The sequence below is a fragment of the Leptopilina boulardi genome, unplaced genomic scaffold (genome assembly GCF_019393585.1).
Source record: "Leptopilina boulardi isolate dan_hultmark-lab unplaced genomic scaffold, ZJU_Lbou_2.1 LbouV2_122, whole genome shotgun sequence".
NCBI lineage: Eukaryota > Metazoa > Arthropoda > Insecta > Hymenoptera > Figitidae > Leptopilina > Leptopilina boulardi.
In genome coordinates this window covers 1,214,701-1,242,083 of record NW_026137666.1, presented here as the reverse complement: position 1 = coordinate 1,242,083, position 27,383 = coordinate 1,214,701, and the positions used below count along the sequence as shown (strand labels likewise).

Below are 27,383 nucleotides of genomic sequence, written 5' to 3'. Positions count from 1 at the left end.
GTGTTTCGTTTTAAGCATGAAATTTTGTTTTAATAAATAATATAATTCTTTATAATAAGAATCAGAAATAATTCTGAGTTCGGTTTTTAAATTAAATTTTAAATAATGTTTTATTAAAAATATAATTGAACTCTAATATATTTTTAACTTTTATTTACCTGATATTGGTCTACAATTAATATATATTAATAATAATAATAATAATAATAATAATAATAATAAATTTTCTAGGTTATGATCCACATTCGTATGAACGTTCACTTATACTGTACTTCTGTCTTATCAATTCTTTTGAAACACCTGTTTTAATATTTTCTAAAGCATCAAGCTTTGTTTTGATACGCATACAGGTACGCTTATATACAAGCAAATCTTTGCATTTAAGACGAACAGTATTAAGATTGTGGCAAATAAGTTTGATGTTGAATAATCGAATTATTCCAAAGGAAAACTATTTCAAATATGAAATATAGCAAATTAAAAATGTATCTAAAATACGCGATTGCGTCGAATAAAAATTATTTTAGATTAACGTTACAGTCCAAAAAGGGAAAAAAATTGTTATTTAAAATTTTGAATTTTAAAAAGTACTTTTATGAAAAGGCCCATCTTTTTCTCCTTAGACATTTTTTTATGAAACTAATATTTTAAATAATAAATACTAAAAACTGAGAAATCTTGATTTACAAATTTAATTAATCGTACTTTGAATTCTTACTGGAACTTACAATTTTTTAAGAAAAAAATCAGTTTTTTTTTAAATTGCCGCCTTCCATGACATTTTAGCATAAAAATAGTTATTATAAAAAAGAAAGTATATAACATTCTGAGTAATTTGATAAAAAAATGAACCCTGTAGCTCAAAAATTGACCGAGATATAGCTTCCGCAAAAAACCCATTTTTTCGAGATTTTAGCCAAAATTAGGTATTTTTCAGTTTTTCCAATATAGCTTTAAAACAAATGATTTTTTGAAAAAATGACCAACAGAAAGTTAAAGCTGACAAAATTCCTGACAATTTGCAAAAAAGAACAATGCAAATAGCTCTAATAGTTTCAGAGATACAGTCTCTCAAAGTTGACCCTTTTGAGATTTTTTTTTTATAATAACTATTTTTACGCTAAAATGACTTGAAGCATTGCACCTTATAAGCACCTCAACCGTTGAAGACAGATATGAACCTCTACCAAGTTTACGATCTCATTTCTCAATGAAATGAATTTAACTTAAACAAATTCAAATAACTTTTATTTTCAACAGTTTCTAAATCCAGGTTGAACTTAGACAATAACATTATCTATTTATGAAAAATTTTCTATTTTCAAAATTCGATATAAAAGACGTACGTAATAAGACGGACATCTTAAAGAAATATAATGGTCAAGATATAGAACATTCTTACGACGTCTCAAAGACGTAATTTTGTCAAAATCCAAAAGACGTCTGCAAAAAGACATCCTTAGGATGTTTTTTAAGGGGTTAGGTGGGTTTCAATTTTAGAAATTTTTTTTTGCTTAAAAAATAGTTCAATATGTCCAGAATATTGTCCTAAAATTCCAAATCGATTGGAGTAATATTATGAGATACAGCCTTCGGAAGTACCCTCTGCGCGGTATATCAGCCTGGCACGTCGGAGGTAAACTGGACACAGCTCCTTAGCTATTGTGTTTCTGTCTCTCTTGCTTGTTCACACTTTCTAAGGACAACTAGTTGCAAATATTTTATTTGCTATATTGCGCTGGAATCGACCCTTTTATGTAATTTAAAACAACACATTTTTTCTGCCTGTTATTTTTCTTTAAAACTTTAATCGCGTTTTCCCGGAACGCTGTTTTTGAATTCGATTGTCACAATTTCTCGAAAAGTTATTAACTAATTTTGTTCATATATGGCATACTTCTTCAAAATAACATTATCTCGTGCTTGAACGAAGAAATTTATTTTTTATGAATCCTAACCAACTTTACATGCTAAAAAGTGGTGAAAATTTGACCCAAAAATGGCATTTTTTCAAAAAAATGTCGCCAAAAATTCAAATTTTAATTTTTTGTTTTCCTTTGTTTAAGCACGAGCTTTTGAGTTATACTAACAGAAAGAATTTGATTTCTTAAATTTAGATGATTCTATCATGACTTATGTTGACAAACGCAAACCTATACTATTTTTTGTAAGAGTCACAGAAGAAGAAGTCTTAATGGCTTAATTTTTATTATTTTTTGACAAAAATTTCAGAAAGTACTCTTGAAATGTGTCCCTTTGATGAGGAAAAAGTTTAAATAAAATATTCCATTTTATCTTTTAGAAAAAAATTCGTAAAAATATGCTTTTTTTGGCCTGCGAAACCCGCACCTAATCCCTTAAACAAGTGTGCTCACTGGGAATGCTTTAAAAATTCATATAAATATACTAATTAATTTTCGGAATAATGAAAAAAGTGTATAAAATTTAGCAATGGAAAATAATAAATATAATGGAAGATGTTGAATTTTACAATAATCACCAGTAATGTTTAAACCAATTACAATTAACCTTTTCCATATGGATGACAATTTTTTTTTAATTTTTCGTAAAGTGAAACTATATTCCCCTATATAGAAAATTAAAAAAGGTAATATTTGATTATTTTATCAGTTTTTTATTTTTGGAAATTTGACTGTTTGAAAAAATTGAAAATTTTCAAAATCAAACTTATGATTGATTGTTCAGAACTATGAAAAAAGTACTTTAAAAAATTGACAATGAAAAATAATAGATATTACGAGAAAGGTTATGATTATTTTATTTGTTCGAAAATTTCGATTTGTTAAAGGATATAATTTAAAGGACTTTTCTTTCATGATAATAGAAAAATTTGTAGCGAATGAAAAAATGTTTGTTTGAACTGAAAAATCTTATTCAATTCCTACAGCGTTAAAATCGACTAAATATAATTACAAGTGGATTTTTCACTTACTTTTAGTGAAATTTTACTTATTTCAAGTAATTAATATACATTTATTCAACGAGAAAGCAATTTATAACTTATAATAAGTGGAATTTTATTTATTCAGATTTAGAGAGCAAGCTTCAAAGCAGAAGTAATATTTCCATAAGAATATAAAGCAACAAAATTTTAAAGTCGAAAAAGAATAGAGTTCAAATTGCTGTAAACATTACCTACTCTATGAACAATTATAAATATTGCACAGAAATGTTAGAATATTGAATTTATTTAGATTGATGAGAGTAGCGCAAGTGGTTTCCATAAACATGTTTGGTATTATTTACAAAAGGACAATGTAATTATAATTGAATCAAAATCGTAAATAATAATAATAGTAATTAGAATTTACATTTCGTACTATATATTTTTATACTTTTCCTAAAATTCAGATTTGTAGACAAGATTTTAATAGTAATTTATTGCGAAAAATAGTGAGAGTTTAATGGGTAAGTATTGAACATTGGTTGAAAAATGTGGAAATCAAAGTGAATCTCTTGAAATGGAATGCCCCATATATATTTTGCTTTTTGTTAGTCGAGTGTTATAAATGTTGTGAATCGTATAGCATAGCAGTGTTGAACTGCGCTTGTGGTTGCGGCACGCATTAATTTCACATAGCGGATAAGGTTGGAAGGGTGGGGGCAAACTACTACGCTGCGTAGTCTAAAACTTTAGGTTCGATGCGAATGAGAAAGACAGAGAGGTTGTTAAAGAGTCTAAATTCTAAACAGGGGAATGTATTAGAAAGAGAAAGAGAGTATATTTGATATTCCCCTTTTATTTAGAGACGAAGAACGACGAGAAACAGACGGAGACACTAGAAGAATATAGGAAAACGCCTAACCTTTAGGACGTCAGTTCGACTTGATTCAGGCTTTGAAACCGGGTTAGTTCTCATTCAGCTAGTTTCTATTTTGCAGTTTTCTAGTTTCTTACGCGTATTCGTCACGTTTACTTGATAACTTATAATATTTATTCCAACAGAGCACATCGTACTTTGAATGATACTCGTACTTATATATCCAAATGCATTGTTTACAATATTTACTGTTTTTATTATGAAATCAAATGACGCCTTCAAGTTTATTATTAAGACATTCCTTCTTCTGGATTTTGACGAAGGATAAATATATTAGAAATTATAAACCAGTGAAAGAAAGTTATTTAATATCTAGGAAATAAAGTAAATGGACAATACTAGTTTCATGTGTTCCAGTGCGTGGTGCATCGATCCGTTATTTCCTTTTCGCGCCTTTCGCATCTCTCTCTTTTTACCCTTATAAATCTCACGTAAAATATATCCGGGAACATCACGTGGCCTCATTATTTTTCTCAATGTAAGTGAAAACAAATTTTAATATTATCATATTATTATTTATTTGCTTTCATTGCTACACTGTAGAAAGCTTTCATATGACTTTACCTCTTTCATAAAGGGTCCTAATTAAAACCTTCTCTAAAAGTAACAAAACTAACTTGAAATGTTATTTAACACTATAAAAAATAAGATTGAGTATGTGAGTAAAAACTTCCGAATGTTTCTTTTTTTACAAGATATTTATCATTTGCAAAATTCATTTTTTATATTGTAGCACTTAATTATTGCAAATCAAATTTTTGATTGGGTAATATTAATTTAAAATTAAATTTATTATTATTAAATTGAATAAATAAATAATAAATTTTATTCAATAATATATTGAGAGTTGATTAAAAGCAAACTGTTGATCTGTTACTTTTTCTATGTTTTGAGGTTATGGAAGCTCCCTTGTCTTGCATAAATTTTAAGGTTATGTTCCTCCTTTGCGGAGACTGGTATATGTAATTTGCCTCAGATAATTTGCATTATTTTTTATAGTAATTTTTCATGTATTTTACATCTCGAGTTCATTACAACAAAGCATTTTTATGTGAACGGAGGTAATATACGTAACACAAGCATGATTTTAAAAAGTCAGAAACAGTTCCGAAAAATTGTGGTGACTAGAAGTAAAAATTCGAGTGGTTTTTCTCTATCCACCATTCTCCTCCAAGGCCATACACATATACATAATCTTTTGACATATATTTGAACGACACTGTTTACGCATTTCTCCCCTCCTCACCTCTTAATCTAACACTTACTTGATACTAACACTAATAACCCAGGTAGAAATTTCAAATTGAGTAAAATGGCTACACAATGGGCATTTTAACAATTTAACTGTGTAAAATAATAAACATTACAGAATTTCATTTTATCACAATTGAAAGACTCACTGATGTACGCTTAAATTTCAATCAAAAGTTAAGTAAAACACGTGAACGATTTTCGTTGAAAGAAAAAAACAATAGGTCGATTCCCATATTCAGAATAATTATTCTTAAATTGCCTCTACATCTTCTATTCTTCTTCTACCAACAGTTCGAAGTTTTCGCATAAAACTTTTTAAATATTACAAAGCTGCGCTACACTGAAAAAAATAGTATTGAATCAAGAAAATTTTACTTGCTTCAAGTAAACCGTGGAATTGAATAGGGACAAGTCAATTACGGCATTGGTTCAAGTAAACGATTGTCTTGAGATAGTATATTTGGGACGAGATTATTATATTCTTGATCCAAGAAAATATGGAATTCGTCTAAGAAGTTTATTGACTTCTAAGAAATGTAAAATATATTAAGTCAAGATCATATATATACATTAACTCAAGAAAATATTTTCTTGACTTGAGAAAACTTGTGGAGTTCAACCAAAAAAATATTTTTCCAATACAAGTAAATATTTACTTGAATTTACCCCCCCCCCCCTCCTACATCCCTTCCTTATCCCACCATGTCTAATTCTTAAGTCAAAAATTTTTATTTATTATTAACATTCATATTTTTTATTATTTATTTAAATAATGTTTATTTTACATACATATTTATATTTAATTAATACTTAACACAACTAAAACAAGTATACCTTGAATGAAAATTTTTCACGGTCCGAGGAACTGAACCCGAGTTGGGCGCACCAAAGGCAGTAACGTAGACCACTATGCCATCCTGACTCAATTGATGGTTTTCAAAAACTCCTATTTAAGTTTCACATCCATTTGGAGAGAAATATTTTCTTGGATCAAGAATACGGGATTTGTATTAAGTAAAAAATTAATTCAAAGCAAATGAATAAAACTATTTGATTCAAGAAATGAAAAATCTTCAGACAATATTTTATTATTTTGCTTAAGAACATAATATTCTTGATTGAATACTTTTTGGTACTTCGGGAAAATAAAATATTGGGTTGCGATAATAACATATTTACTTCTGCCAAATACTTAATTCTTAATTCAAGAACTATGCGTTAATCAAGTTAAAACAAGTATTTACTTATATTAATATTCGCATTTTCTTGACTCAAGACTATATTAGCGTTGAATTAAATAAAAAATATTTTCAAGGAAACAAAAAAATGATTTCATTCAAGATTCATTCACTATTTCAACTGAAAAAATAAATTATTTCATTTAAGATAATATAACATTATTTCTAGAAATTGAATGTTCTTGAAACAATATAATATGAAAATGCTTAAAGTATATTAAACACTTGGATTGATAAATGTTTAATTCAAACAATATAAATTTTAATCAAGTTGAAAAAAGTATTTATTTCTATTAATCTTTCCATTTTCTTGGATCAAGACTATGAGTATTAGATTAAGTAAAAAGTTGTTTTGAAGGAAACAACAAAACGATTTGACCCAAGAAAATAAAATACTCAACGTAAATCACTTGACATGAGAAAATAATATTCTTGACTCAATACTTTTTCGGTTCTTGACGCAGGTAAAACAGTTCGCTTGAAACAGTAAGATATATTTACTTATATGAAACTCATATTTTCTTATTTCAAGAACATTGCTCAATGCTCAAAATTACTTGACTCAAGAAAATAAATTTCTTCCAATAAGAAAATATCGTCTTGTTTCAAGTAAATGCATTAACTTGATTCAATTAACTTTTTTTTTCAGTGCAAAGCACCAAATTACTAACAGCTAATTATTCCGTGAAGCAAACAAAATCAAAATAGTTGCCAAAGATGCGCATAAGTAAAACAATACTTCTCTCACTTTCACTTTTCAAAAAAAAATTTTGTTTTCGAGATATTCCTATAGGCACAACTTACCCCCGGCACTTTCAGCCCCGGTCTCCCCTAAATATTTATTTGATAATAGTCAAGCAACCGCCCGCGTAAAAATGAAAGTATGGGGAAAATAAGGGGAAGTATGGGGAAAGTATGGATACCGATCACTTCCCATACTTTCGTATGCACAATAAAAAATGTCCAGAGTATGGGGAAAGTATGGGAAGAGTATGAGATGCAAAAATTTACCATATAGGAGTATGGTAGGCAAAACTTTTTAAATTACTCAAAAAAAATTTTTTTTTTTCTAAAATTTTAAACTTTTGGCAAAAACCCTTTAAATTTCAAAGTTTTGAAAAAGTATGCGGAAAGTATGGGAAGAGTATGGGATGCGAAAATTATCTTTTTTTTCAAAAATTAACTTTTTTCGTCGAGTTTTTAAAAATTTCAAAATTTTTGGCAAAGTCCTTTTAAAAAAAGAAGAAATTTTTTTAAAAAAAAACTTAGTTTTTTTCGTAAAATTTCTCAAATTTCAAAGTTTTTAAAAAGTATGGGGAAATTATGGGAAAAGTATTTTCTTTTTTTAAAAGACTTCGCTAAAAGTTTGAAATTTTTAAAAATTCGACAAAAAAAGTGTAGGAGAAATTTGATGAAAAAAACTAGGGTAAGTTCGGGGGAGTTGGCCATGCGGGAGAGATGGCCAATTCAAATATTTTATAGAATTTGCTGCTAGGTATCGCTTATTAAAGATTAATTCGCTTTGTTTTATGGCAAAACACAATTAAAAGAAAAAACTTCAGAATAATATTGAAAAAGTAAGTAAAAAACTGATTTGTTATTTTGACTAGTTCTGAAAAAAAGTGAAGAGTTTTCATTTCTCACTGGTGTTATGTTATTTTATAGAATAATTTTGAATTTCATGTTTTTTTGTAAAGTGCATGACCCAAGCTTTATCATAACTTTATATTTATTCAAAAAATTTATTTATTTATTTATTTAAATTTTAGTTGTGTCAATTTGTCTCCTGACATTAGGAGAGATGGCCATGTTTTTTCGAGGTGAGATGGCCATACTGTTTAAGTTATTGGCACCCTTGAGATTCGTGTGTTCGCTAAAAAAACATTAATTCTGCGGCAAATGACATTTTTTATGACATATATTACAACAAGACACTCCAAAAAAGATTTTCAAATTTAAATATGATCAGATAAAATAATCACTATTGTGTAATTAAATCTTAAAAACGTTTATAAACAATCATAACACAGGTCTACAAAATAACACTTTTTTATATATATAGCGGAGTGGTTTCCAATGTGTTTTTGTGTGATGAACACGATCCCGGGTTCCAAAATTGCGTATCACGTCAGGATTTTGAGTAAAATGGTCGTAAAGTCTCCAAAAACTGTGTTTTTGAGTGTTTACAGTATTTTTTCTCCTTAACCTGACGTACTAGAGACTTCTATATAGGCTTAAAGTATTTAAAACGTACATTTTAAGACCCATATGCGGATAATAAAAAAATTTTGAAATTTTGAAAAAATGAGGGTAATGACCCCAAAAATCTTTTTAAGTGACTTGAACCTAATTTTTTTTTAAATTCAATTTTTTTTATCTTGCGCATATCTGTCTTAAAATGTAAGATATAAACTTAATTTAAGCCTATATAGAAGTCTCTATCACGTCAGGTTAAGGAGTAAAAAAATATTGAAAATCCTCAAAAACACGGTTTTTGGATACTTTACCCCCACTTTACTCAAAATCCTGACGTAATACGCAATTTTGGAACCCGGAATCGTGTTCAGAACATAAAAATACATTGGAAACCACTCTGATATCTCAAAAAAATACCTTGTAGTCTTGTTGTGTTGGTGAGACAGACAGACAGACAGACAGACAGACAGACAGACAGACAGACAGCGCTTATGAAAATTGCACTGAATTTAATAATAAATGTTCGAAATGTGGTCAGAAGAAGAAAAGAAGACATTCATCACTTTAAATTAAGAATTTTGATAAAGCGAGAAACCAAAGAATGATTTTAAAGTATTGTCCATATCTCCCGTACGCCTATAGCCATCTCCCCCGTACATTCCGGGAGAGATGGCCAAACGCGTTTTTTAAAAAATATTAATTTTAAGATTGTTTGCATTTAAAAAATTTCTCATTTCTATTATTTTTTGTAAGTTAAATGTTCAATGTTTAATTAGCAATAAAAGTTAATATGTAAATCACTTTCTTTTTATTTTTACAGACCTTTAAAAAAACTATGGCCAACTCCCCCGGACTTACCCTAATTGTTTAAAAAAAAATAAATTCCTTTTTTTTAAAGGGTTTTTGCCAAAAGTTTAAAATTTTAGAAAAAAAAAATTTTTTTGAGTAATTTAAAAAGTTTTGCCTCCCATACTTCTATATTTTCCCCATACTTTTTCCAAACTTGGAAATTTGAGAGAAAAAAGTAAGTTTTTTTAAAAAAATAATTTCCTTTTTTCTAAAGGTACTTAGCCAAAAGTTTGAAATTTGAGAAATTCGACGGAAAAACGTAAATTTTTGCATCCCATACTCTTCCCATACTTTCCCCATACTATTCCATACTTTCCCCATACTACCCCATACTTTCATTTTTACGCTGGCGATTATTTGAATCAAATAAATAAATATAATAAAATTTTTTTTCATTGTAAAAAGATTTTTAAATTTTACATACAACATAAAAAACACAGATCTTTAAAAAAATTTTATAAATAATGAATTTAAGAAGCCTGTGCAGAAATTATGGTCTGGGACTGTCAAGGCCCTTCCCAGTACGCCTGGATTCTGGCAAGGGCCTGTCATGGCAAACTAACAAGGCCGTAGTAATGTATTGAGACGGTTTTGCAAGGATTTTCCTTAGTTATGGATGAACTTGTCAGGGCCATGAGAGTTTTCCTGGGAAATACCCTATATTTTGTGACAAAAATAACAATCAGTGAAAAATGTACTACAGGCTTATAATCAGTTGTAATGAGTAATTGATTGAATTAGTAAGCAACAAAAACTTGTAACAAAACAAAAACAGAAGAATGCACAATTCTAGCCTGACAAATAATAATCCCAAAGTCGACCCAACTTCAAATATGTAGTAACACCAACACTAAACAAAAAAATTAAATATGGAATTAATTATACAATTAACACATTATTTATTACTGGAGAACTTATATTTACCCCTACCTATTATTATTTAACGCAATCGCTTACATAAATTTTGAAAAATATTTAACGCTCGCTGGGATTGAACCCCCTAACCTAACGCTCCGTAATCTAACACGCTAACCATTATGCCAACTTAACGTGAGAAAATAAATTCAAAATTCATTTGATAAGTTGCGACTGAGGAAAATGAAGACTTGGAGAGCAGAACAGTAAAGAAACAATAATTATATATAAAATATAATTTATTTTTAATGTTAAATAATTTATTTAACATAAGTTAATATTTTCATTTTTTTATTTTATTAAAACTTAGGAACATAATTTTTCTTATTATCTAAAATATAGATAATAAAGTAAAAAAAAGACAAATAAATTTTAGTTTTTGGAAAGAAAAAATCACTTATTTCTTTTGAGTTGTTGATAAAATTCTTAGATTAAAATTGTTAAACATTTTTTTTTTAAATTAACTTAATTAATTTTTCTTTAATTTTTTAAAAAATTAATAATTTTAATAAATAAATTATTTTAATTAAGTAAATTAATTAATTGTTATTTTAATAATTTAAAATTCATAAATATTATTATTAAATAATTATTACTTGATAAAATAGTTTGCATGGAAATTTAATTTTATTATAGTTTTATTTGGTGTTAAAAATTACTTTTTATTTTGAGGTTATGTCATAAAACCATGGCAAGACCGAGTTGCTCTAAGGAATGCCATACTTGTGGACAAACTGGCAAGGGCCTTTCCACTGCCTTGATATGTAGTTTTCTAGGTTATATTGCAAACATGGCATAACCAAGTAACTGTCGTTTAATCTGGGAAATGACAGACTTGTGGAAAAACTGGCAGGGGACAGTGAGAGCCTTACTTAAAGTAGAACTAAGTAGGGAAATCTTCCCAAAGTCGCCCAAAGTGAGACTGGGCGCCAATCTGGGCCCAACTTGGCTTCCCAAAGTTTGAAAAATGAAGAAATAAAAGAATTAAGTTAATTAAATTATTATTTAAATAATATGCTGAACAAATATACAAAAAAGCGCAACTATGAAGGCTCAAAAAAATTTTTGTTTTTCATTGTACTTGGGCAAAGTTTGGGTCAACCCTACCTGGACCCAACTGGGATTTCCCAAAGTATTTCCAAACTGAAATTTAATTTAATATTCTGTTATAAATAAATAAAAAACTTGAGAAAAAATGAGAAATAATAAAACTAGTTAATTATATTTAATGTATATGCCGTTTGGAGATTTTTCCAAAAGCCAATATGGGCAAAATTCACATTTAAAGAAAAATAAGGAAATTGAAAACTTTAGTTAATTATATTGCTACCCTGAATAAATAAAATGTATGTCAAGTTCTTAGTTTTTAATTTATTAAACTAAGCTAATTAATAATAATAACTTAGTCGTTTTTTGAGTTTGGGCTTTCCCACTCTGACCCCATTCTCAATCATTTATTTCCTATTTTTATTCAATTTATTAATAATAATTGAACATAATTTTCTAATTTAATAAATTATTTAAACAAAATTTTGACTTCAACGAAAACTATACTTTGGTACTTATTAATCCAAATTATTACTGGTAAAAATGTTAAATTAAAATAAATGAAATTAAGTAAGTGATATTTTTTCTATAATAATTAAAAATTTATTATATTTAAATTTATTGCCTAACCTAATCATATTTTTCACATCTTTGATTCAATAATTGTATGATATAAATGATACTGAGAAATTAAAATTTGTCTGCAGGTACGCGTCGTTAGCATAGTGGTTAGAGCGTTAATCTATAAGTCCGTAGGTCGTAGGTTCGATTCCCCTCGTGCGCAGTTTTCTTTATTTCATAGGTTTGCGTTATTTCTAGATTATAATTTATAAGTTGTACCAAAACTTGAAAATCTAATACATACACTATTATTTAATTTTTAAATTATATAAATATTTTTTTTACTTTTTTTACTATATACATTGTTTGTTAGTCGTCATCTTTAATACAATTTAATTTAAAAGGAAATTATATTTATTCATTTAATTTACTCTTGTTGTTAAATTATTTATATAATTATTAATTAACAATTATAAATAAAAATGGAATAACTCAATCTGGCCCCAGCTGGGATTTCCCAACCTTGGGAAATCTTTGGGATCAGCGTTACGCGCCCAGTTTGGGCGTTGTCTGGGTTGCCCACTTTGGACATTGGGACTTTTCCACACGGGACACCCTATATTTGAGTTTTTAGATGAAATATTCTTGCCAAACCCATAAAATATAAAAGTTGTTAAAACAATAGTATAATGATTCGCTTTAATTGCTACTGGCATTTTTATTAAAAAATAATTTTGGAAACATAGCCAATCGTAGCAATATCACAAATACTAACTTTAAGTAGGTAGAGTAAAGTAGGGCAATTTCTGTACGGGCCTTCCTAGCTACTCTCTTCTAATATACATTCTCCTTATTTCGAGAAACTTTGAATTCGATTCAACCTTTTCATGTCCTGTGTTTTTACTGTATTACAGTCAACCCTCTTACAATTAGTAAACTTGAGTGAAGCGCAAACTCAAGTTCCCCCACCAAGCACGCTCGCTGGATGAAAAAAGTTATTTACTCTCTCCAAGTTACCTTAACTATATCTTACAAAAGTTGTGTCTCTTATGTCAGTGCAAATATTTTTTTAATGTTCAGTCAAGGGGGAATTTACTGGTTAAAAAAGTGTACACTTGACTACCATAGTACGCTAATATTTTATACTTATTACCAAATATTACGGTTTACTACATACACTACCGTTATTACCTAACGATATTACACGATAATTACAAGCATGTAAAAAACGTAATTTGACAAACAAGTGGATAAACGTAATGGCAATGGTACACTTTTTAGTTTTCTTTGTTTAAGTTCCTCATTTTCACATTAATTAAAATTTTATTGTACACAAAACAGAATCTAATATCTCATCTTTCATTTAAAAATAAACATCCAAATATCATTCCTATTATTATATTATTTATATAACAAATTATGGATTATACAGTAACATAATCATAAAAAATTTTAAAAACAAACTTATTCGATTGAAATTACGAAAAAAATTAAACTTGCGATTAAATAATTTTATTAAAATTTAAAATTACACCAAATTTTTTAATAATGCTGTCAGTTGAAGTCAAAAAATGTTAATTGTTACTTAAAAATAAATGTTCAATGTTCAAAACGTTATATCAATATTTTTTTACTGCATTCAAGCAAGAAATCACTCGAAAAACACGACGAAAACGAGAAATCTCCTGAAAAAACATTATAAACAAATAAATGTATAGTTTTTGTCTTTTTTTATGAAAAGATAGATTCTTGAATGCACTTTCCAACTATTTCTAAAAAGTATATGACAAGAAAATGAAGTCTTTAAAAATGCACTTTGAAGTTTCAAAATCAGTTGTTTTAACATATTTTCTACAATAATGAATGAATAACAATGGAACTTGATATAAAAACTTACATTAAACATTACTTCCAACATTAAATTTAAAAATTAAGAAACCTATTTACTTTTAGAGTATTTTTACTATTAAACCTAAAAATAATTATATCAACCTTGAAAATATTTCCTAATTTTTAAGCGTCTTAAAGTATATACCATCTTTCTCGAAATAGCGTTGTTTTTAAAAAAGTATTTTAAAAAAACACTAGGACAATGCACAAGAATTGTAGAGTTTTTTTTACAATTTCTTCAGAATTTGCATCGCCTTAAAAGAAGGAATTTAATTTCTTTCAAAGACGCCCTACATTAATAATTTTCATATACTTTTTGGAGTTGATTTAATAACATATTTTTCTCAGTACATAAATTTATAAAGATTGTGGATGATTTTTTATGAATTTGCACATTATAGCTTACAGAGATACACATTAATTGAACAAGCTGATTAAGTTTTACCAAAAATATGTCGTGCAAGAATTATTTGAACGTTATAAAACTTTAATAAAAAGATAAGTAATAATTTGTATGCGTGATTCATTTATAGTTAAAAAAGGTATTTTTAAAAATTCATCTTTTTCTAAACCATATTTCATAAATAAATTTATATATATATTATTGATGTTTTACTATTGAAGGTTTGGTATGAAGTAATTCATAGAGGAATAGAAAGAACAAAGAAGACCTTGTTCTTATGCCTTTTTGGACGGTGGACTGTAACTTGTGTTTGGCGGCCCTGGCACGTGTTATGTTAGAAAAGCAACAGATAGAAGACATAAAGAGTTTTAGAGAGGAGTTTGGGGGAATACAGGGGGATAAGAATACTAGCGTGAGAGTTAAGTTAGGCGAGTCATGGGACATAGCGCATCAGAACGTATGCTTACCAAGATTCGGCAATCGTAGCCTTAGGCAATGTGACCCCCTCCTTTTTCCGGCCCCCCATTCTCTCTCCACCATTCACTCATCGAAAGAACTCCTTCTCTGGCCCTCTTCTCCCTACTACTCTGCAAATTCCTACAATTTCAACCAACCGCATTTGCATCAGCACTGATGACCCATATACACATTCTTTTTCAGTACGATTCATCTGACTTTTTCAGCTTTTAGATTTCGACTTTCGATTTCTGCGGTTGACACGTGTCGTGTCATGTAATCAGTCCTTGACGAGAAATCGCGTTTGAATAAGATTGTAGTGGCTAAAATCAGTTTTTCAACTTCTCAAAAAATCTAACATTCTAACTATGCATAAGTGAAGAAATTTTTGTTAAATTCCATATTGATTTAAAATCTTTAATTTTTTTAGAAAGCACTTAATTTTTTGATCTATAGTGTTGAACGACTTTTTTTTAAAAGGCGCTCATATTAATTTCAAGGTTAATGAATATGAATACTATACCAAATAAATCTTTCTTGAATGTAACATTAGTGATTTCATTTTGTAAACAAAAACAAACCGGAGTGTGAATTTGCAGAAAGCTTGTAGCGGCATAAAAATCTTATTCATGCAGGACATTCAATTTTGCGCAGTTTATTACACGGTATAGTGCTTTTATTTTTTTCTTATTTTAATTGGTCAACTTTTCTAATTTTTAACTAATATAGTCAAGAGCCAAACATAATTTGTATTGTTTTAATATAAACCTTTGAAGAAAATAGTAATCTTTATGAATAAACATTGATGATTTGTAATGAATAGTATTATTTTCTGTTTGATTCTTTGCTTACTTAACTTTAACTAGTTTTAAAACCAAGATATTTAATATAGCATATTATTCACACTTTTTAAAATACTCCTGACAGGAAAAGAATAATACGAAAGCTTACAACAAGTTTGCTAAAGCAAAGTCCTGAAGTATGCAAGGAAAGCAAACATAAACAGAGGCGGCGTATATATATATATATATATATATATATATATATGTACAGTAAAAGAAATGCGTTAGTGGCCGGCACCTATCCCTAGTTACCGGCACACGATTAATAAAATTTAAAGTAGTTATTTATTCAAATATTTATCATTTCAAAATAAAATTTCTTTAAAACTGCTTGTTTATATTTGAATATTATATGTTAAACTTATTTAGAAAAAGTTTATTTTCTAATTTGGAAATATAACTTCCTGTAACCAGGTGTCAATAGCTTGACAGCCGTGTTGACTTGGGGAAAGTATAGGCAGCAAATATTGTAACACTATAAAAATGTTTGAAAAATTTTCGAAAGCTTTTATATCCTTAATATTTGTAATTTTTTAATTATAAATTTGCGTCGAGATTTACGACAATATAAAATCCAATCAGGATTATTTTAATTAATGTTTGAAATGTAAAATAGATATAAATAATAACAAATATTTCAATATTAGATAATATAAGTTGTGTTAGATAAAATGTTTAATATTTGACCCTTAATTAAATTATTTGTAATTTATTTAATTTTGGCTTGAGGGACAATAAAAGAAGAAGAACAATTATTTCTTATTTCAAACGTTTCGGCATCTTATGTGTGCCTTCATTAATTGTAGATCGTACACGGAAAGAAAATCCTTTGTTATGAATGTTAAAAATTATACAAAAAATTTAGTACATTCTTTAGCAAGTCATGGAAACTAAGGCTATTTATTAAAAATTAATATATTTTTAGCAAAAGCTTTGTAGAAACAATTTTAACAGAAATTAAAATTACTATTCTAAAATTCATAAGAAAGTTTTCTTATTTTTACTAAAACTATATGAAAAAGGGAAGCGGAATTAAAAAGCGCGCATTTCGTTTGCTAAAACTATACGGAAAATTGAAAACGACGTTAAAATAAAAGAAAAATCATCGCTGTTAATTGTTCTCTATTGTAGCAGAGGATGCTGGTATGGTTTATATACACAACTACACACGCACGCAGGTTCGCTTTGATTTTCTTAACATATATCCCTACCTAACTTAACGAAAATACGCATATACATAAACACAGAATATATCACAACGCACACACTTATATTATATACATGTTTCACGAAGGTAGAAAATTTCCTTATATACTAAGAAGATAGATTTTAATGCACTTGCGAGAAACGCTTTATTTATTAGTTTAAATTATATGCGTTATTATTTTTTAATATTCATAAGAAAAGAATAACTAACTTAAACTAACGTTTAAGAGGTCATTTTTTAATGTAACAATGATTATGAATTTCTTATAAAATTCTTGATAATCTAAAAAACCAGTACTCCTAATTTAATTAATTAGTGAATTGAGTAAATATTTAAAACTTTATTAGCAAATTTTATAATGATATTTCTAAAATTCTTAATAAAAATTGTCATTTGAGTTTCCTATAGTAAAATTTTAATTTTTTAAATAACTTTACTAGTTTTTATTTTCTAACTATATTATATAATATTATTTTTATTTCAGGCTTTCTTAAAAGTGATAATAATAATTAATGAAATCCGTTAGTTTCCATTACATGCTACCAACTATAGTAAAAATTGATTTCAAAATATTAAATATTATTACAAATTTTCTTTCCGTGTAGAAGATTAAAACAAAATGAAATATATTGAGCTGCTCGGAAGAAGAACTCGCTTTTCACTCGGAATAAACAATTTCATTCCAGTTTTAGGCATAGAAATAGGAAAAAAAAAATTCAAAATTTTGATTTTTAAAAAGTATTACCTACCTTGTATAAAATATTAAGGCGCATCTTTTTTCCTTTGAAATTTTTTCGAAGAACGAATATTTTAGTTAATAATAACAAAAAACTGAAAAATTTTAATTCTTAAATTTCATTCAATTTTAAAACATAAATTGTCATATCTTCGACAATTATTAATGAAATTACTTGAGAATTGATATCCTAACACATTGAAGTATAGAGAAAAGGATAACATCATAACAAAGTTCGTAATCATCACTTGTTTAATAATTTTTAATTGTTATTTAAGGAACAATCAATAATCATGTTTTCTCACCTTTGCCGACAAAATGTCTGCGTGGAAGTTCCGAGTTTCAAGAACTTTCAGGGAGACATTTGTTTATCAATGTTTAACAAATTTTTTTGTAAATTTCCAAAGCGATTTATTAAATAGTTTAAAAAATATTCGAGTTTTAAGAAAACGCGTGCAGCCAGATATCACGTCGCCACGTAGAGTAGAGTCTTATTACTCGCAGGGCGTGAAAACATCATCTTCACATTACTTCTAAATAGTATTATTAGTTATTTTAATAATATTATTAATTAAATTGTTTAAAATTATGAACAATTAATAAAAAATTAATTAACAACATCATTAAAAAAAAATTTTTAAATCTTTAAATATGTATATTTATTGTATCTAAATTTTTATTAAATATATTTATTATTATTAATATATTTCTTTTAATGATATTGATTATTATTTTGAATTAACTTTATTTATTAAACTAAAATATTCGTTTTACGAAAAAATTTCAAAGGAAAAAAGATATGCGCCTTAATATTTTATACAAGGTAGTATACTTTTTTAAAAAAAAATTGTCCATTCCAAGCGAAATTATAGTTCATATTTTATTATGTTTCAATCTTGTACGATCTACAATCAATATGTTATTTAAATTTTTTTTTATGTATGTACTCTCTACTTGCAGATAATAAATTTTACTGATGAAGGCACACATACGATGCCGAAACTTTTGAAATAAGAAATAATTTTTCTTCTTTCATTGACCCTCAAGCCAAAATTAATGAAATTACAAACAATTATAAGTTATTAATTGAGCTCTCGCGTACAATAACAATAGATACGCTTGGACTGTCTGTACCAACCGCAATATCTACTTCGAGTTGCGTAGAGGGGGATAAAATCTAGTCTCGTTATTGGCCTGTTCTCGTTTCCACCGCGCAACTCGAAGTAGCTATATTGCTTTTGGGACAGACAGTCCAAGCATACCTGTTGTTTTTGCACGCGGAGGTTCAATTATTAAAGATTATTAAATTAAATTATAATTAATAATAATTAATTAATTATTAAATTTCATCAAAAACGATCAAAAATCTATATTGCTTTTAAAAAAATGTTAAACTATTCAAAGATTTGAAGGTTTTGTCTAACTTTTGCAATGCTCATTTTTTTGCCGGAGCTACTCAAACTTAATTTTTGTCCGATATTTCCCCGATGGTTGGGGTAAACCAATACTAATAGCATTGACGTCGGAAATCTTGTACTTTCGCATGACGCTATACCATACTTCAGTTGTAGGAATCCATGCTTTGGAAAGAGTGAGTCACGATAGAGTGCGTTACGAAAAAAGTAAAGGCGGTGTTATGCTGCAAAAGCTTGATTTTTTCTTTGTATAGAAACAATTTTTTCATTATCGAATATAACTTAACCAAAAATAGTTCTATCTATATAAAACTTATAACTTAAAATAGTACTATACAATATGTGAATAAAAAATGAAAAAAAAGATAAAATCAGATCTATGGAAATATTGAGAAATAATATAATAATTCCCAGTGTAAATAAGACCAAAAAACCAAATGTAGAGGAGTTAGGGGTTGGTTGTAACAGGGATAAGTTATAACACTGAATTTTATTAATGAGACATGCACAGTGGGTCAAAATGCAGAATTTTGGACAAATCACACCGAGAAAAATGTTTAGTCAGAACAACCAAAATTTGGTTGGGCCAACAACAAAATTTTGTTGGTATTTAAGCAACCGAACTATTTGTTTGAGTCAACCAAAAAATTTGGTTGAGTGTTTTTTGTTAGGTCAACAAAAATGTTTGGTTGATCGAACAAACAGTTCTTTTTTTGTAAAATTAAAAATTTTATTCTACCTTATTTCTTTTCTTCTTATCTTTTTTATTTATTTCATTATTTATTTATTATCAAGTTGACATTGAATTTATATTTATCCAATTGGAATATTTGTGGACTTTGAAAAATCTCATCTCCGCCTGGGATCGAACCTCTATTTTAAAACTGAAGGTCGGTAGCTCTGACCACTTGACTACCCATCCTTGTGAGAGATTTAAACTAACTGTTCTCTTAAGCTATGAGCTAAGAGCGAATCAAATTATTTGGTGGTCTCAACCAAATTTTGGTTAGAACAACAAACGATCATTTGGTTTTTTAGACCAAACTATTTTTTTGTGTTAACCAAATTATTTTGTTGTCGTAATCAAATTTTGGTTGGAATTTAAAAATTTTCAACCAAATAATTTGGTTGGCCTAACCAAATGTTTGGTTGAGATAACTCTACGACTTTGTTTCAGCCAACCAAAATTTGGTTACAAGAACCAAAATTGCCTAACCAAACAATTTTGTTGCAAACACTAAATTCTTTTTCTCAGTGCAACATTTTTAGACTAAACAGGTGGACCGATTTTAACTTTTCTTTTTTTTAATAAAAGCTTATAAAATTTTGCTTCTTTCCAACGAGAGACATTTTGAAAAAAGTTATTGCAAAATTTTTTATTTAACAACGAAAATGAAAAAGAAATAATTTTCAAATTATTTTTTCTGTATCCCCTAACCCAACACGGAAAAAAATAGTTCGTGAAACTTTCGTAAACTAGTTGTTCACTTTTGGACGGGCCCAAAGTTTGGAAATCTTTTATTAACTTTTTTCAAGATTCAACAAATTTTTTTTTGTGCGCGTGCGCAGACATTGATTGTCATAAAGAGAGTGATGAACGTTCGTGAAATCTTGGAAAAAGTTAATGAAAGATTTCCAAACTTTGGGACCATCCAAAAGTGAAAAATTAGTTTACGAAAGTTTCGCGAACTATTTTTTTCCGTGAAAGTACGATCTTCCCGTCCCAATTTTCTTCCGGGAACAGCGACTTTTGTCGCCTGCTCGAGCAAACGCGCGCTCTGATTGGCTACGAGATTTTCGTGGCAAACAAGTTTAGCAACCGCATAGCAACGCTATGTTATGAAATATAAATAATTTATATTTGTTAGTTGACTGTTAAGTTTAATAAATATAAACGAATAAATAAATAATAAATAAAACTAATGCTCGCGTGATGCCTTTGCTATAGCGAACGATGTAACTTGTTTCCCTAACAGCAACGGATATTTTAGAATATCCTATGAACGTCCTATCCGTATCCGTAAATTTGGATATCTCTAGGATGTCCTCAAGGTATCTATATAGATCCCTGAGACTTCCTATGGATATCGTACTTTTCAGTTGTCCCTGGGACATCCGTAGGATATCCTGAATATCCGGATGCTGTTAGGGTTTTTGTACATGAGCCTACATCTATTTATTATTATTAATAATAATTTATATTCATATCTTTTTTTTTGATTGCGACAACTTAAAAAATATTAAACATATGATTTCTGGGAAGACTTTAACGCAGGATATTGATTTTCAGTTGTTTCGTTGAGTTGTTAATTACAGTGTTAACATGACATCTGAAAAATAATCAAGAAATATATTTTTAATATACAGGTTGTAATATGGTGATCACAATTAGTTAACCTCTTTAACATAGCCAAAAAAGGCTTTTAAAAGAAATGGTTTAACTTTCACAAAAAACATGATTGTTTAATATACTTGTTTAAACAATTTCGAATTATCATAAAAGCTTGCTGATAATTACTCGTAATTAGATGCTCTTATATGAAAAAAATATTTATATTATATATATCTTTGATTTTTTTAAAAAATTCATAAACATTCTCTATAATGTCTTAAAAAATTTAAGACTGAAAAATATTTTTTTTTTTTTTTGCAACACTAACCTCTAAAGTTAAATTTTACACACCGAAAAGTGTGTGTAAAGAAGATCTTTTTCAAACGGTGTGTAAAGTGATTCACTTTACGGACTGAAATTTACTTTACGCACTGAAATATTACTTTACACACTGAAATTTACTTTACGCACCGAAATTTCTCTCACATAATATAAGGATTGTTTTAGACCATACGAAACCACAAAATTAAAAAACGAACTTTACTTTTAAATTCATACACTCCTGCTTAATGATATTTTTCCTGATCTTCGATTGATTTTTTTAATTCTATACAAACGAAATTATTCTAATAGAGAGTTGGAATTCTTCATAATAAGTACTTAACTTTAGAGGTGGGTGTTGCAAAAAATGTTGTATGATACACGTGCGTAAATCTGATTATACTCGTGCTGCAAACGTCACACTCGTATAATCACTCACTTTACGCACTTGTATCATAAATAACTATTTTATCAAAAATGTATATTTTTTATAATAAATCAAAAAAAAAAATTATATTTGCAATATTTTGAAAAATATTTTAATTTATTAAAAAATACTTGGGATTTCTTATTTTAACCCTTAAAGAAACCCAAATTATTAATTTCATGTAAATTTACCAAAATAACAAAAATCGGTGCTATCACTTGACGTGGAGTCGCTCAATAATAAAAATAGGCTAATAATATGTTTGTTTAAAAAGTTGTTTAAACAATAAAAAATAAGTTGTAAATTCAGATGTTCATTACATGAACATTTTGCTTCCTCTTTACGATCAGCAAAAAAATTTGCTTCCACGTGGAGAAAGCATTATCATTGAAATAAACATACAAAAATAATATAATAATATAAACATTTGAGCACCTATACATTTGAGTTAAATTTAAAGAATTAAGGTATTAGTCGCGCGCCGGCTCTAACCAAAAGTTTGTCTTGAGTCTGACGCAGTCTGTGCTTAGCAAGAGGTATAGTTCTGAGTCAAACTTTTTGAAGGGTACAGGTAACTTTCACTCAGAGCGCCGCGTTCTCGCACGTGTAGAACTAAAGTTTTGATCGCGGCAACGTCGCAATCTGAATGTACCAGTGCTACTGAATGTTAGAGTCACAAAAAGTGTTTAGCTGTTTTTGTCGTAATTATTTAATACTATAATCTATGTTGTGAAATTTTAAATATATTATTTTTTTATTCTACTCTAAGTAGCCAAGTTTACTGCTTTCCAGCAGTGGAACTTCATATAATTTAAAATTTTGTTAACTTTCTCCTAATATATTTATAGTTTGGTACGGTCAAAAAATTTCAGTTTTTTGTATGCATTCGTTTCATGAGAATGTATTATGTGGTAGTTTTATTTTAAAATCTGACGACTGGTTTTCATTTAAATAATTATAAAGCAAATTCCTTACATGCATTAGGTGCTCCGTCCATGTAAAAAGTATCAACTTTGAAATGATATTTTAAAGCTTAGGAACGGTCAAAATCGATGGGATTGGTCTTATTTTGTAGATAATTATGTCAGAAACACTCATGCAAAATTTAAAAAATATCTGACGAAAATGATTTTACGCGACTAATACCTTAATGGAAGTCAAAAAATCAAAAATTCATATTTTATCTGAAATTTCTAAAAATTAATAAAAAATAATATATAATTTAAACTATTTACAATTATATTGATTCGTTTCAATGCAAGGAACACAATTATTTTATATTTAAAATTGAACTTAAATAAATACAAAATTTTTCAGCTAAAATGTGAATTTTTTTTTTTTTAACTTTCATTAATTTATTAAATTTACTTCAAATGTAAACTGTATATATACCAATCTATTCGTTTTCATGCAAGGAATACAATTATTTCATCTATAAACTTAAATTTAAATAATCTCAAAATTTTGTAGCCAAAATGTGAATTTTCGATTTTTTAATTTTCATTAATTCTTTAAATTTAAATTAAAACTATACTTTATATATACCGATCGGTGACAAAAAATACCATTTTTATAAAATAAAAATCCTACTTAATTCTATATAAAAAATTACACAAAAAACTAGACTTTTAATTAAAATTCTTTCATCCATTAATAAAAAGAAATTGCCAACTCTGAATCAATATTCGGTATAAACTATTGTTTTTATTTTATTTTTATTTTGATAACTAAAATCACTCTTTAATTCAACATATTCTGTCTATGCAGTATATGAAATTAATCTATCACAATTTTTATTCTACAACATAGCTTTATTTTGAATAAAGAAGCATTTTACATTGAAAATCATATTGAGTATAAAAAAAATAAAGAGGTTTAAGGGTCGCACTCTACTAAGTATTTCGTCTGTTAGCTATTGCTGCCATGAAAAGAAAATGCAAAGCTAAAATGTTTAAAACTACACGGAAAAAATAAGTCAGCAAAACTTTCGTAAACTAGTATTTCACTTTTGGACGGGGCACAAATTTTTAAACGTTTCATACACTTTTTAGTAATGAAGCATAAACTTTACCGAAAAAATGAAACAGAGTCAAGAAATTATTTACAAACTGTATAGAAAGATCAGTTTGTTAATCTATATTGAACAGTTTTTAATAATATTGTTTAAAGATTGTCGAATTTCTATAAAAAGTTTTACAACATTGTAATAATTGAGGTTCGAAAGTTTGAAACATAAAAGAGAGTAGTTAAGACAGCAGTCAACGAAAGAATCGTAGACTTTTTCTAAAATTCCGAACATGCGCAGTTCGTAGCTTGGTCAGTGTTGATCAGTGGAATTAACTTCTTCGTTCGCGTGGCTCTCGATAGCCGCGGCGGTTAGTTGCTAAGACAAAATGCGTTATATATCTTGGTTAGGTAGGTTCGAATCCCGCGGAAGCGAATTCCGAATTTTAATGTCGATAAAATTGTGTATAGTGCGTATATAAGATATTAATAATTGTGTTTCAAGTGATGTACAAATTAAGTAAAAAATACCTCTGAATGTGAATTTTTTTTTAATTTTTATAAATTTTTTGTGAGTTTACAAGCGTTTGGTTGACTGTCGTCGAATTTTTATGCATATAAGTGTTACGAAATCTTTGGTGCACGTACTTAAGTTCTAGCTGAGAGTTTATGAAAGTTTGATAAACTGATTCCGAAACATCAGAGCACATTGAGCATCAGCTCGTATACACAGTTCACATTTTTATAATTAGTTTTGTTTTCTTAATAAACTGTGTCTATACTTTCGTTCCCGTCCAAATGTGAAATACTAGTTTACGAAAGTTTTGCTGACTTATTTTTTCCGTGTATGGTCCCGTCTTTGGCCGTCTTTGGCCAGAGTCGGCCCGACCTTTTAAAATTAGGGTTTTTGAACTTTGGCTGCCATAGTTCTGCCGACCATCGGCCCGACTTTGGCCAGAGTTGGCCCGTCCTTTTAGAATTAGGTTTTTTGAACTTTGGCTGCCATAGTTCTGCCGACCATCGGCCCGTCTTTGGCCAGAGTCGGCCCGACCTTTTAGAATTAGGTTTTTTGAACTTTGGAAATCACAGTCGGTCCAACTTTGGGTAAAAGTAGGAACCAAAGTCGGGTCAACTTTGGCTGCCGAGGTTTCGGCAGCCATAGATAGACCGACCAAGGCCCGACGTACCAACTATGGCTGCCGACCTAAATTCGCACCTGGGTAACTATTTAATTTTATTTTATCTCTTTAATTATAATAAAAAAATATAATTTTGATATTTCATGATGTTTTTTTATTAAATTCTAATTTATTATTTAACTTGAAAATTTTCTTCTACAAATTATTATAATCATACATTGAATTATTGTTTATTATTATTTATTTTTAAAAAAGAGATAAAATAATTTGTATAATAATTAATAATAAATCAATTAATTAATCAATTATTAAATTAATAATAATTAATTAATAATTTCTTTTTTGTGATAATTTTTAATTAACACAATTATTTATTAAATAATTATATATTGTTAACTATATTTCAGACTGCTTACTTTTTTATAATTTAATCTACACAAATTTAAAAAAGTTACATTTTACATAAATAAATTATATTATAAATTAAATTATTATATTTATAAATTATATTATTACCTTTTACACCTTATTTATAAAAGATTAAATTATAAAAGAAGTAAGTAGTCTGAAATATAATTAACAATATATAATTATTTAATTAATAATTGTGTTAATTAAAAATTTTCATAAAAAAGAAATTATTAATTAAATAATTATTATTAATTTAATAATTGATTAATTAATTGATTTATTATTAATTAGTATACAAATTATTTCATCCCTGTTTTAAAAATAAATTCGGTATATTTTTACCAATAGTCTTTTTAGTAAATATATTCCAGAAATTCAAATTATTATTTCGTAAATTGATAAATTTATACGAAAAACCAGAAGTAAGTTAAACCGACGCGCACTTCGTTATTTACTAAATTTATATGAAAATTTGGAAAGATTATTTCGAAATTTGTTAAAACTATACTAAAAATTCGAAGTGGTTCAGTCGTGACAGATGACGACAGAAACACCAATAGATTCTACGCCAAAGTTTTATCTCTTTCTCATCTCGAAGATAGACGAGGATATGAACTTTTAAATGCACACACACAAATACACCGCATTGTTTTATATCGATTGGCTTATTTTTATTCCTAACCTATACTAACGATAATACGTATAACATTCGCAGAATAACGCTTCATATACAAATTTACGCACATGTGAAAAACTGATGTGACCATTCTTATATACTAACCAGACATATTTTTCACCGCTTATGAGAAAGGTGAAATTATATCAAAACATGTTTAAAAATATAAATAAAAATCATTATTTATTGGGAAATAATTAAATATTTTATTATTTTTTGAAGAACAATTTTTTTACTGATTTATTGTAAAATCTTCGAAATTAATTATATAAAAGAAATTCAGGTCTGTATCAAGATAATGGTAAAAAGGGACTTGTCTAAAGAGCTTCGTCAGTCTTCGTTGCCACTCGGTGAGGATCGGGCAATTCCGAACGTTCAACTTTGGCAAATTTCGTCGAATCTCGTTAACTTTGATATTTCTTTTTCAATTTTCATATCAAATATATCAAAATCTGAAATAAATATATCATTTTATACAATTCTAATTACGAAATTTGAAATATTTGGTTAGAAAAATTGATAAAGAGCTTATTAAAATTTGACATTTTTGTGTTTCAATAAAAAGATTTCAGATTTCGTAAATATTATATCAAATTTTCTTTCCAACTATATTAAATATTCTTATTTTAATCTCAATCATTTTTAAAAATAGTATCGAAAATCGTTATCATGCCAAAATGTTCCGCAATTGTAACCAAATATACTAAAAAGTAACACCATAATATCAAATATTGCTACAAACTTTCTTTCCGTGTATCCCTTTAATTGAAAGCATTAATATTAAATTTTATTTTATCCCTTTAAGTATATTTTACAAAATAAAGTAAAGAATAATTTGATTTTTATTTAAAAGTTTTATTAAAATCTAATTTATTATTTAACCTGAAATTTAATTTCAATAAATTATTATAATCATACAGGAATTATTGTTTATTACATTTGAAAATTAATAATAAAAACATTTTTCAATAAATAATTAATTTTTTACTTAATATATTTATTGTGAATTACTAAAGAATATTTTTACATTTTAAATTTCCCGCGCCAAAAAGCAATCGACCGCCGGTAAATGCATGCATAGTATCTAGCGAATAGAGGAAAACGAAAAAGAGGCTCATATACACGGAATGTATATGCATGTGTTAGTGTACGGATGGAAACATGGTGGGGGTCAAGTCTATCTGCGGCCTGGTCACACTGATGCATGGCTTTCTCCAGAAAA

At 27.8% G+C, this 27,383-nt stretch overlaps 1 protein-coding gene across 4 annotated transcripts in view; it reads left to right on the top strand.

The window, feature by feature from the left end:
• LOC127286739 (zinc finger protein chinmo) overlaps positions 1-27,383 on the top strand; it is a 104,906-nt gene that overhangs the window by 26,166 nt on the left and 51,357 nt on the right. The window contains exon 1 of one of the 4 annotated variants that reach the window (XM_051313335.1): positions 3,730-3,869. The exons of 1 other annotated variant lie outside the window; for it this stretch is intronic. The gene's annotated coding sequence lies outside the window, so the exon portion shown is untranslated. Of the gene's footprint in view, positions 1-3,729; positions 4,321-14,880; positions 15,317-27,383 lie in introns of those variants that run through there. 2 more of the 4 variants (XM_051313321.1, XM_051313329.1) reach the window with 2 other exon arrangements.